The sequence below is a fragment of the Diadema antillarum genome, unplaced genomic scaffold (genome assembly GCF_040938485.1).
Source record: "Diadema antillarum isolate AM-2024a unplaced genomic scaffold, OU_Dant_1.0 seq00000915_RagTag, whole genome shotgun sequence".
NCBI classification, from domain to species: domain Eukaryota; kingdom Metazoa; phylum Echinodermata; class Echinoidea; order Diadematoida; family Diadematidae; genus Diadema; species Diadema antillarum.
Window position 1 is genome coordinate 120,450 of NW_027271769.1, and position 14,663 is coordinate 135,112.

Here is a 14,663-nt window from a genome sequence, read left to right on the forward strand (position 1 = left end):
TTGGAAATTAAGGGGGGTGGAGCGCATGCCACCGGGCGCAACTGCTGGCAATTACTGGCAGCAACAACAGGTGAATTGCATAATGATTCAATGCGAGCGAGCGAAGAGAGCGAGCTTGAAAATTTTGACATTTTACAGTAGAAAAACTGCCGTTTGTAACCATTTTTTTGCTTTGGAAATTAAGGGGGGGGGGGGTGCGCCGGGCGCAACTGCAGACAATTACTGGCAGTAACATCAGGGGAATTGCATAAAGATTAAATGCGAGTGAGCGAAGAGAGTGAGCTTGAAAATGTTACATTTTACAGTCCAAAAACTGCCGTTCTTAGCCATATTTTTTCGCTTTGGAAATAAAGGGAGGGGGCGCACCGGGCGGAACTGCTGGCAATTACTGGCAGCAACATCAGGTGAATTGCATAACGATTAAATGCGAGCGAGCTTGAAAATTTGACATTTTACAGTCCAAAAACTGCCGTTCTTAGCCATATTTTTTCGCTTTGGAAATTAAGGGGGTGGGGGGGGGGTGGAGCGCATGCCACCGGGCACAACTGCTGGCAATTACTGGCAGCAACATCAGGTGAATTGCATAACGATTCAATGCGAGCGAGCGAAGAGAGCGAGCTTGAAAATTTTGACATTTTACAGTAGAAAAACTGCCGTTTGTAGCTATATTTTTTCGCTTTGGAAATTAAGGGGGGGGGGGGGGGGCGCACCGGGCGCAACTGCAGACAATTACTGGCAGTAACATCAGGGGAGTTGCATAAAGATTAAATGCGAGTGAGCTTGAAAATTTGACATTTTACAGTCCAAAAACTGCCGTTCTTAGCCATATTTTTTCGCTTTGGAAATAAAGGGAGGGGGCGCACCGGGCGGAACTGCTGGCAATTACTGGCAGCAACATCAGGTGAATTGCATAACGATTAAATGCGAGCGAGCTTGAAAATTTGACATTTTACAGTCCAAAAACTGCCGTTCTTAGCCATATTTTTTCGCTTTGGAAATTAAGGGGGTGGGGGGGGTGGAGCGCATGCCACCGGGCACAACTGCTGGCAATTACTGGCAGCAACATCAGGTGAATTGCATAACGATTCAATGCGAGCGAGCGAAGAGAGCGAGCTTGAAAATTTTGACATTTTACAGTAGAAAAACTGCCGTTTGTAGCTATATTTTTTCGCTTTGGAAATTAAGGGGGGGGGGGCGCACCGGGCGCAACTGCAGACAATTACTGGCAGTAACATCAGGGGAGTTGCATAAAGATTAAATGCGAGTGAGCTTGAAAATTTGACATTTTACAGTCCAAAAACTGCCGTTCTTAGCCATATTTTTTCGCTTTGGAAATTAAGGGGGGGGGGGGTGGAGCGCATGCCACCGGGCACAACTGCTGGCAATTACTGGCAGCAACATCAGGTGAATTGCATAACGATTCAATGCGAGCGAGCGAAGAGAGCGAGCTTGAAAATTTTGACATTTTACAGTAGAAAAACTGCCGTTTGATGCTATATTTTTTATTTTGCGTTCGAAATTGAGGGGGCGCACCGGGCGCAACTGCTGGCAATTACTGGCACCAATATTAGGAGAATTTAAATGCGAGCGAGCGGAGCGAGCGAGCTTGAAAATTGTGACATTTTACAGACTCAAAACTGCCGTTTGTAGCTATATTTTTTGCAGTAAGGGTGGGGGGGCGCACCGGGTGGAACTGCCGGCAATTACTGGCAGGAGAATGGCATTACGACTAAATGCCAGCGAGCGAGATTGAAAATTTTGACATTTTACAGTCCAAAAACTGCCATTTGTATTAGCTATACTTTTTCGCTTTGGAAATTAAGAGAGGGCGGGGACGCCCGGTGCGCCCCTCCCCCTGGATCCGCCACTGGTAGTCAAGGGTGTCGGTTTATGTTCATGACTGGGGGAGGTATGACCAGCGAGGTGGCGTCGAAGTGACCAAGTATGGGAAGGATGTCCAAAATCTATGTATATAGTCAACACTGTATAGAATACACTTGTACTAGTAGATAATTATGTATAAAATCAGTGCTGCCAGAACCAGGGGTGCGAATTGCTTTTGCCCACGATTTTTTTTTTTTTTTTTTTTTGTCCCCGATGCAAAAATGTCAACAACAAAAAAACAATATAAGAAAAAATAATAATCATTTAGTGTCCGGCGTTGAGGTCGCTCGCAGACTGAAGTTTTTTTTTTTTTTTTTTTTTTTTTTTTTTTTTTTTTTTTTTTTTTTTTTTTTAGTCTGAAGGGGGGTGCGTTCGCACCCAACGCACCCCCCCTGGTGACGCCCATGACTAATTGCAGATGTTCCGGAAATAATGGATACAGATATTCTTCTAAAATTCTCCTAAAAGTCTTCTTTTTCATCGTGGGGCACCAACAAAAGTTATATCATGTAAAAGGAAATTTATTCAGCTTTAAGATGATACCTAAAAGTGTAATGTGATGATTTGTAGATGGGTCAGCAGCCAGCTGATATCATAGGGATGTCATTCCTTTTTTTCTCGGCACGAAATCGCGAAGTACTGTACTGTCCCACATATAGAAATTGACGTGTGCCCTCGATGCCTTTGTACGTGTGTGTTACTGTATGAGCGACCCCAGCGTAAATACACGTGGTCAGTTTCGAGCGTCTAGCTGTGATATACTGTGCTTGTGTCTGTCATTAGACATTACGTACTAATAGTCTACAGCCTCTTGCTGGGCCTCCCTCTCTCTCTCTCTCTTTCCCTCTTTTTTTTTGATTGTATGTCTTGTTCTTGTTATTCATAATACAATGTATGCTTGTTTTGTTTGCTTTTGTCCACCCTTCTGATTTCGTCAACAGGAAGTGTCTGATTCTCAGTTTCATTCTGCCATCAATCATTCACATCACTCTCTCTCAATTCAAAGCATCCTAAGCATCCACTCAAATATATTATAACCACTACTTATACCGTTCACTCCGCTAAAGTGAACACAGTTACATTATATCAAAATTCCGCTTACATTATCCACTTTTTTTTACATGCTTGGTTATAACAACATTTTGATATAACAAAAGAAAGCTGTTGATCCCAAGGACTTCACTACATTACTTCACTCTATTACTATAGGCCTACCTAACTAGCAGAGAAATTTACATATATTATTGCACGTGCCATTCTCATCAATTAATAAAATACCTTTTTTTTTTCATTAATAACAACAGAGAAAGGAGCACAATCCACAAGTTTTTTTTTCTTTATAAATGTATATACATCTCCATATATATATATATATATATATATTTGTTTATTACATGTAAGTGTTGAAAGAACTACATTGCAGTTAAGTTTCAAGGTAGGCTTATCCACCAATCTTCATGACAATGTATCACACACATAACAAAAAAAAAAAATAATACCTAAAGTAAGAGCTGCATAAGCAGTCTACAGTTTTATCTACTTTTTAGCAGTATAGTCAAATGCAGTTTTAGATCATTTCATTTTTTTTTATTTATAACTCTCATTTATTTATTCATTCATTTATTAATTATTTTTAATTCATTTTTTGGTGGTGGTATTGGACTCAGTCTCCAGCCAAGTGGCATGTAAGAGACCTGCGAAAGGTACAACTGTCAGCGGTCTTGTGAGTACATGTAGGAACGCGAGTAGGATCAGTCTGTCTTGACTACAACAGTGATGTACAGTGAACATTTCAAAAAAAAAAATTCTTCTGGTGAAGCTCAGTAATAAGACAAGAGCAAATGAATGTACCAGGTAGTTTGAACAATTGCAGAGCTACATTGTATGGAGCAGATCTGTACAAATAAAATGCCGGCAAATTTTAACACTGGCAATAAACAAACTATACTGATACCGATGTTGCACAAACACGAAACAGTTGTGAATATGGCTTGAATGTTATGTAAGTGAATAAAATCAAGCAAGAATACCACAAATGTTTTGAGGCAATACTCTGTAAATTACATGCCATCTACACTTTTGGCAAGGTTTCACTCAAATGATACATGTACAGAGATAACTTCATTAATAGTTCAAACTGCATGAATGTTTGAGGGTGTACAAATGCCCTTGAGTACTCTGAAGGCAGGTACACATACGTGTATCTACTATAGTATTCAAATCGCCAAGGTTTCACACACATGAATAGAGGGTGACAGTAAACTGGCAGCTGCAAGAGCAATTTGAAGGTGTACATGTATACATATGAAGTGTACTTACTGGAAACAAAATGAAACATGTACAAAATATATAAACTTCATCGACAGTCCAAACAGCAGAGAATGTTTTGAAGGTGTACATATGCCCTTAAATACTTTGAAGGCAAGTACAATGTATCTATTGGTCACACTGCCAATGTTTCAAACACATGAACTGGCAGCTGCATCAACAATTCAGAAGTGTACATACTACATATGAAGCAGGGGCGGATCCAGGAATTCCGTAAAGAGGGGACGCGTTTACAAAATTAAAGGGGGGCGCATGCACCCCTCCCCCCATTTTTTCTTTTAATTTCTTTTGTTTAAACAAAAAATAAAGGGGGGCGTGCGCCAGTTGCGGTCCTAACTGGATCCGCCAATGTATGAAGTTCACTTACTGGAAACTAAACAGATAAAAAATTTTAAGTAACTTTAAAACATCAATATTACTGGAAATCGAAGCAGACAGATTAGATTTGGCCTTATAGCATCTTGCAAAACATCTATGTGAAGAAATCTTTCATTCCCAACTTTAGCATTGACTGTATATAATCTTATCTGAAATGTCAAAAGGCAAACTAATCATCCCAACATCTCTGTCAACTGAATACACATGTATCAGTACATGTACACAAGCAGTATCATACACATTTAAAATATCTGTGTGTCACTCTCTTCATGGTTATGACTGAGTGAATGATACAAATGTGTATTCGAACCCCTTACCAGTAACAACACTCGACAACCCTGGGGTAGACTACAGGCCAACATGAAACCCCCCCCCCCCCCCCCAGGTGTTATAATAATGTGCTCATCTTACCTTTCACAAGGTCCACAATTTTTCTTTATAGGTATCTAATAAGAGCATGCCCGTTCAATGCGAACATGTTCAAAATTTTGGTTGATTTGGGGGAAGTACTAATGTAATGTATCATCTATCTAACTGTTGTGTCAAAATCTTCATCTTCCTTATCCCTTCTTGACCGTTCAATTCCTTTTGGTGACATACCTTGTGTATCTTCCTGATCGAACAGAATTCTTACATCTTTGAAACCTCTTCTGAAATGGGTCACAACCAAAATATTAGCAATAAAACATGCATACATGTACTAACTAAACCTCTTATAGTGCTTCAGTGATGATGTACAAATTAAATTCATACCTTCAGCAACAAGACATGCCCCTGTCGAGTAATGGCTGTACGTCCAGATACTACTTCATACTGTACAATGTACTTGCTTCCATAACATTTATCAAGAATATCATGAAGGATAATATTTAGTTTAATCAGGGCTCATAATTCTGCCATCTGTACAAACTCCAAAGTAATTTAAATGCACATAATTTAACATATACTATCTTGCATAGTTCCACACATTGATGTATCTGTAATGGTCGAACTTCACATTTACTACAACAACCGTGCTTTTCAAAGAATATACATGTACATCCTCTTTACTAAAAATGTTACCGTAAAGATGAATGAAGTTGATATCCAGTAGCATACTGTAATATGTTACAATTGTATATCAACTTCATTCTTCCTATTGTATCATATCACATATTTAGCACCTTTCTGAGGTAGGTTATCATGATCACATACTGCTCCAGGTTTTTCAATGAAATGAAAAAGTTGACAGGTGTACTAATCAGTTGTTTCTATTCTTGTGAGGAAGTCACTCAGCGCTTGCAAAACAGCAGTGCTCTCCTTGATAAAAATCTGTCAGAGATTGAATGGTACGTGTGCATCCAAGAAAACAAAATACACTATAGAACTGACAGTGTAGATCTTCGCGTTTATGTCATGCAGATTTTCCTGGAGGCCACAGAGAAGAGAATCACCTTAAATATGCATGTTCCATCGGTGTGATGTCAGGTACTGGGGATACCTACATATACAATGTGACACAAATAGAGAAAATTAATCATAGATGATATTATAAACCATTATTCACAATAACATGTCCGAAAACATTATGTTGGAGTAAACCCCAATTCAAGCAGAGAGAAACTACAGACATGCACTGTACTATGGTAAACATATGAAGAGTCTGTTCGCAAAAACCGATAAGTCCATTTTTGAAGATTTTCAAGTACGGTCTCTGTCATAAAGTACAAAATAACACCTTTTAAATGAGATATTGGTCACTACATATAAAAGGGCATTTTTGAAGTTATGGTCAAAAGAAGCAAAAATTTTCTTAGTATTCTCTTTATTTTTCCTGACCTTTAATCGCAAATATCTCCATTTGGCAAATATGGACTTATCGGTTTTTGCGAACAAACTCTTCATATTATTCTGAGAATAATTGCATTCATTCAGACACCCTCGTAAACTTTATTGTTACAAATTGTAGATGCGGAAGACTAATAATACATCTCTATATTTACTGACACCCTGTATACCAACTTGAAAAATTCAAATAGCCTGGTACTCTATTAGTGTTAACATTGCAGCCGGGTCAACTCTTAAACATGTCATGAAAATTATGTTTACATCAAATACTAGAATCGCTCTTGTGCCTTCTTTCTCCATGCGAAAGAAAAAAAAACTAATAATAATAATAATATTGAATCTATATTGTTCTTGTTTGTATTAAGTGATGAGTAGGTGCCTAAATCATATAATTAACTACTAAGAGATGAAGACTAAGACCCTGTTTATTATAGACAGCATACACATTGTACACTGTACAATTTTTGTGAATAAGTTGTAAATTCAAATTTACAAATTGCCATCGCCACATACAATTGTAGGCCTACCGCCACCGGCCTACACTGACTCACTGTACACAACACACGATATCACGTAACTGCGACAGCCGCCACACGCAGTGTGGCGGCGCGGTCTCCGGGGCTAGATATCACGAAGTTCCAATTGAGCGAATGAACAACGCTAATTTCAATATATGGGACTGACCCTGCACCTCCGCAGAGATCGTTAACAACGGTGCATTTACGGTCCGAAAAAGTCCCCTTCCGCACTAGATGCGATCACGTGACCTTCCGGAGGACTAGAATACACTATTTGGCCTCTAAAAATGAAATCTTCAGGCCTAATTTTTAACAAGTTATGCTTCTAGGGCACCGTCGATCTTGGTATCTGCGTAAAGCACGAAGTATTGCCGACCTGATGAACAAAAAATCACATCAATCCCCTTTTTAGATGGGTCAGCAGCCAGCTATAAACACGGGAATGTTTTGAAAGAGGAAAAATACTATGTCAACTTCGAGATACTATTTAAACGGCAAAAAAATACTCATTTTGAAGCGGAAAAAATAGCATGTCGATCACAAGAAGTCAGACATCAAACTTACCCCACAACATCGCTGTTGAAAAGCGTTGTAAAACACACGTTAATTATTCAGCAAGTCAGGCGTAGATTCAATTCTCGATGTAGTATGCATGTAACGGCACGAGCGTGCATATTAGTGAGTGAGGCCGAGGCGAGGACCGTCGACTGCGTAGCTCGCCTCGCGTCGCTTCCGCGCCAGCGTAGCGCGCTAAATCTAGGTACTGCATAGCCAGCCGGCCAGCTGGCCGGCCACTCACCTCAGCTCAGTGCTAAGTGCCATGGCACTGTGACTCCTCTCAGACTGGCGCCACCTTTTGGCCGGGAAAAAAGAGGAACGTATTTTTTTTTTTATCGGAGTGAAATGGTTTTATCAGAGTGAAATGGTTTTAGCGCAGTGAAATGGTTTCGTCTGAGTGATATGGTACGCCAAAGTGAAATGTATTTTTGTGAAGAGTGAAATGAATTTGTATTTAAAAGTGAAATGTATTTTTGTGAAAAGTGATATGAATCTTTATGTAAAAGTGAAATGTATTTTTGTGAAAAGTGAAATGAATTTTAATTCAAAAGTGAAATGTATTTTTGTGAAAAGTAAGATGAAGTTTAATTCAAAAGTGAAATGTATTTTTGTGAAAAGTGAAATGAATTCTAATTTAAAAGTGAAATGAATTTTAATTTAAAAGTGAAATGTATTATTGTGAAAAGTGAAATGTATTTTTATATAAAGTAAAATCAATGTTTGTGAGTGAAATGTATTTGTTAAAAGTGAAATGAATATTGGCTGGAGTGAAATGAATTTTGTATTGTTTCCTTAATGGCGTTCCATACATTACCGCAAAGATAGTTCATTATCTCTATACAATGAACGACATCGATTACAGCCACAAAAGAGGAAACCTGAGGGGACTGCGTTGTTTTGTGGGAATAGTTACATTCAATTCATAAAGTATTTCCTCAATAATAAGACAAGAATGTATCGGCCTCCAGTATACCAGTCGGTTCCATGATTTCATGAGTTTGCATGTTTTATACCTACGCATGTCTTATACCTACAAAACTGGAGACTGTAACCTACGAATTCCTTTTTATTTCATCTAATGTGTATTTTAAAAAGAATCATAAAAATTACTGTGATCTTGCGAAATGGAAACTCTCCTTTTTATTGAAGGAAATAACTATTGTGTGGACAAATTGAAGGAGGTACAAAGAGACAAATTGTCGTGTTTCCGTCACTGGTGTATCCAAACTTTTATCAAGTGTGTTGAAAACGAAATTGAAGGTTTAGATAAATAGGTATAAGTTCACGCAATACTGGCAAATCATCACCACCACATGCTTATTCTATGCTAGTTTTTTAATCAATATGTCTAAAATCTCTTGTTCCGTCTATCATTTCAGACTAATGCTGTTGATTTCAGACTAATGCTATTGATTTTCATCGGAGATTTCTTATCTTATACTTTATACGTATGAATTAATAATTTCGCTTTCAAGAGAGTGCCCCTGTCGCACTGATGACGCAAAAAGAAAAGCAAACCATTCTTTGTGTCGTCTTTTGTTAATAAATATTCTTTTCCCCCTTAAAACTGTGTATTCCTTATCTAATGTGTTACAATGCACAAACGTTTCCACTGACTAACACATAATTTCTGAAATCCCACGGCTTCATCGATTTGAAAGCGATTTAAACTAATGATGCCTTATGACAAAAAGATGTTTAACTGAAATTTGCCTATAAGAATTATGTTTGGCGTGATTTCATTGCATATGAATTTGTATTCCATCCATTCGCCTACCACTTTTGTTGATTAAGGATTCTTTATGTCATACTGAAATGGGATATGATCCTCTGTTTCTCATAAAAGAAAATATACATATATATATATATATATATATATATATTTATATTAGTCAATATTGATGCAATCACGTCGTATTATAATGATTTATTAGATCGGTTCCTAACTTAACATCTTTTGATATAATAGAAAGGAGCATGGATAATATTTGCAATAAAGACACAAACAGCCCAATATATTTGCCCAAGTTTGCCCTCGTGATAGTTCTTGTCACTATCAATGTTGTTGCTTTTTTTTAACCCAACGTGTAGTAAATCAGATAACGGTTAATCATAATTATGCTGGCTTTACACCTGCGTGTTCTACTTTTTTCTTGTTTTTCAAGTGTGGGTCAATCTCGTAAGCTAATCTACAAGAAAGACTAAAGGGATTGTACAGTTTCAGTTGAGACCTAACTTCAGATTTCCAACATGTTTTGGTAAGATAATAAAAAACTTTTAATGAAATATGAAAGAGCATGTAATTTTAAGAGGAATTCAGCGTTTATTTGATGAAAATTGGTTTTGAAATGGCTGAGATATCCAAAAAAAGAGCGATTCTCATAGAAGATGGGACCCAGCTTTTATTACGATCGTTTGTTTTACTTTGTTTTTGGGTGCCTCAGCCATATCAAAACCGATTTTCATCAAATAAACTTTGAATTCCTCCTAGAATGGTATCCTCTGTACTATTTCATAAGTGGTTTCCTGGTATCTCGAAAAAAAGTTAAAAGGCAAATTCTCATCTCCACCAATACTAAACTATCCCTTTAATGATGTATTCAAGTTCGCTAATGTTTTGGATGCACGTCATGAGTTCGACAATCACGAATCACACAGCCCACGATTCATACAGCCCATGAGTTCGACACTAATAAGCATAGGTCCATGAGTCCGACACTCGGCAAACAAGGCACATGAGTTCGACACGAAGCAAAGAAGGCCCACGAGTTCGACACGAAATAAACAAGGCCCACGAGTTCAACACTAAACAAACAAAGCCACGAGACCGACACACTAATCCCAGTAATGTAATGTCGATCTCGTGGGCCGTTTTCGCCTTATGTCAAACTCGTTGGTCCTTTTTATCATTTAAAGACCGTTTAATTCGAATAATTATTAAGGAATCTTTTGAAAGCATTTCACACAGCATAGGTCATGTTATTTGATTTATACAAATTAAAAAGATATGATGTTCTGGGGTTAACACTTTCATGGATTGTTGACCGGATGGATTAGGATTTATTATTCATCTAGCAGAAAGCAATATATTTCATTTAAATCTTCTGAAACTCGGATATTTGACATTGTATATAGCGTTACCCAGGGATCAATCTTGGGCATATGTCGTTCTTTGAACATATTAATGATATAACAATTCCTCCATAACTTTCAAATCTAGACTTTTTGCTGATGACACTAATATTTTGAACTCCCATGAGAACTTTGAAACACTGATTTGAGCTTACTGACAAATTGCCCTACATCGACATAGTGGCTACCTATTCGGTGCCTATTTAGGTCGATGTAAGGCAATTTATCAGTCAGTTGCAATAAAAACAACTCTACGCAAAAAGAAATATTAATTTGAACTGATAGCAGCTTTAAACACGGAAATAGCCAAAGTTTCTCTGTGGCTTACATGAACTAGAAAGATCGTCTCCCTGGAATTGCCTTTGTTCGAGTCGCCTTTACGCTTTTTATTTTTATTTTTTAACCCAAACAAGGCGTCACGAGGAGTAGCTGCACACACCGCCTTCCCGTATCAGCAGCAAGCCGCGCACGTTGTTCTCCTATACTGACAGTCACGCTCTGCGAAATAGGGTTCACCCATAATGATCTCGCGTAACTAGTGAATGGAGGCGACACACATCGACTGTGATTCGTTCAGGAGACACTGTAGCATAGTGTAATAGATACACCAACACTTCAGCATTTTCATGTCTTTCTGTCAAGCATTTGGTGCATTTCAATTGATGCACTGGCGACATCATGTTGATTGTAGAAATACCTCTGATCGCTTAAAAAAAAATCAGTTAAGAAGTCTGGCGTGAATTATCATAGCCCGGATATTTGGATTTTTTTTTTTACCCGACAGCCATAAACAATATAAGTGCATTCATTTATCGAAAAAAAAGTGTTATCATTATATCAATGTCTAATCATGAGAGCATGTTGCTTTTCATCTGTTTTTTTTTTTCCGTTCTATTCACTATTTTCTATTCTAAGGGCCCTGATCTGAACAAGAAATATGAACATAAAAGACACATTCATTATCACATAATAATACCCACAACTCACTTAAAATGCTACAAGACAGAGCCAATTTACATCAAAAGCCTAAGAGCCGGGTCTGTTTGTTTGTTTGTTTGTTTGTTCATTTCCATCTGAGGAGATGGCTGGATATCCCATATTCAGCTATACGATACCTTGTCTCCATGGGGTCCAGTTGGATGCGATGCGGAACCACTTCACCGGGTTAAACACCCTGCTATTGCGATGAATGAATGAAACGGGATCTTTTACGTGCATGAGTTGTGACTCTCTCACACACGTACGGGACCTCCATTTTATGTGCTATCCGAGGGACAGAGTGTTTTGCCTCTTACTAGAGGGGACGGTGTGATAACACACAACATTGCTCAGTCCAGACTCGGGTTCGAACCAGGGTCCTTAGGATCGTGGGACAGACGCGCTACCGACTGAGCCAACTCACCACCTCAATTCCCCATCTGAACTCCACATGACAAGATAACCTGGCTTATCTAATGCCATCTCCCCAGTGAAGGAGGTAGCTACCATTCTGGGTCGACTAGCAGAGAGCTATCTGATCAAATTGTTATTTATTAGTGACTTAATAGTGGTCAGTAGCAAATGCTTATAAGACAATAGATTATATATCTCAGTAGTAGAAGGTCCAGATGAGCTTGTGATTGGCGAAAAGTAATTCTTTTATTTAGTTTATTAAAAATCAGCAAAGTCAGACAAAGTCAAAGAATAAGTTTGGTAATCCTGGCCACTACAATGATTGGGCAAAAATGAGTAGCAACCACAGACAGTATGTATAAGCCTGGCACGTTACATGTAGTTTTATAACCCAGGCGAACCTTTCTGTTTGTTTGATTGTAGGCAGATGTGAATCATACTGATGTGCTGAACTCACGCTTTTTCCTCTAAATTGTATAAGAGGTTTGAAATAGTGCATACCATATACGAGAAGAAGAGGAGAACTGTAACAATGTAAGGACTTCTCAACATGTCTGTTTTCAACGAAAGATCTCTCACAATAAACCAGGCAGGAGACTGATCAACAGCAAATATGCAAGATGTGCGGCTTTTTCAAGCCTGTGCTAATGTTGCCTAAACGTGGCAGGGGCGGATCCAGGAATTCTGTAAAGGGGGGGGGGGGGGGGGGGGAGGGGCGTGACTAATATTTCTGGTGGCACTTACGGGTTTTCATTTCATTTTTTTCTTTTTATTTCTTTTGTTTTTAACGAAAAATAAAGGGGACGGAGCGTGCGCCGGTTGCGCCCCCCTCTGGATCCGCCACTGCGTGGTGATCGTTTTTTTTTTCTTTAGCAAAAAAGCCAGTGTCAGCTTTGTTTCCCTTGTGTTAGCCCCTATTCTACGCGATTCTGAAATTCCTGCACGAAACTCGACGAGTTCCATATTAGGCAGTTTACAGAGGGCTATACCCCAGCCGCCCGGTCTATGCACACAATCGATATGCTTGAACTGCTTCCCCCTCCAATCTCTCTGAAAGACATTCATTCAACAACAACAAAAAGTAGCCTGTTTATCAAGAGAATGTAATTCACAAAATTTTAGATTTATAGAAAAAGTATTCTAAGGTATACTTGTACCCTAAGGGTACACTGTAAAATCATCGGTGTTAGATTTAACACCATGGGTGTTAAATCTAACACCAATCAAACTTCAATAGAGGACCACACCCACAGATGTTGAAAATGCACTGTAATGGTGTTGAAAAGTCTTCACCTGACAATTCGTGGTGTTAAGTTGACACTGTACCTGGTAATATTTTGACACTGTACTGGTGTTAATTCAAAAATGACACCACATGGTGTTACTTTGATATTTGTTAATGTTAATATCAATGGTGTAACACCCGTCCACCTTCAATAAGAGACCACACCAGCTGGCGTTACTGTGGTGTAAATTTATTTTCACATTTTTTCAAAAATCTAGTATTTTAATGTTAAATTCTTGATCGTCTTGTTTAAATTAGAAATCAACAAGAAGTGCAGTTACTAAGAAACTCCTCTAAAAACAGTTTTATATTTGGAAATGACACCCGGAGGTGTTAATTTAACACCATAAATGAGCACCGAAAATTTAACGCCAGCTCGGTGTTCACTATCTAACACCGACTTTTTGCAGTGTATATTCAGGGATTCCAACCCGGATCGTACCCCTCCCTCATCACAAAAAAGACGAAACTTATTCTTTCCCCCAATCGGATGACTATCAGTGTGGGCTATCAAAAGTCCCAGTCATGTGATACTTCATTTCTTTCTTATTGTAGACTAGCTGTTTCGTGTTTTTTTTTTTGTACGATGGAGCTGTTGTATCACCAACAGATCCTTCGCGTCATCAACATTTGACCTTATCCCCACTTCCACACGCCACAGTCCTTCCCCGTCTGCACACAAAACGCCCCTTCCATTCACTCAAGAGATGCAAAACACTTTACCGCCAAACTCATCTTCTTCCAAACGCCAGAAATCAAGGTAAGCCTAAATCAGTTTGTTTTGATACAGATACCTACTCCATAAGTTATTTTTGTTTGTTTTTATGTTAAGTTAAATAATATTTCTGTTTTCATTTCACCTTGATTATGTTCAAATTTCCTTGTAAAGGCCGTGTTACACTATAGAGCGTATCAAACCAACGAATTCGAAAATTTGAAGATACGTGCGCATCCGCTGCTATAACCATGGATTTAGTAAAATTTTGGTCGTTGCATTCATTAGCTGTTCATAAGGCTCCGCATGCAGAGATAAGCTGGAGCCGATTTTTTTTTTTTCAAAAAAAAAATTGGGCACGTTTAATACTGAGCAGGTAACAACGTATCAATCAATGCGCTAGTATTCATTTTGTCCGCTTGATGCTCGTTTTTTAATCGTCCGCTGTTCGTAGCGACCATAGTCACATTTGCCGAAACGAATGCACGAAGTATAAATTTTACACTTTCTAATGGGCAACGAATACACAGCATATTCAAAACTACTTCAGCGTTCTCAAGAAGTTCATGTGATGAGCCTGATGCTGGTCTACCGATAGAATAACAAGTGCGTCATGAATAATGTAGTAATGGTGTTGTCATTGAAA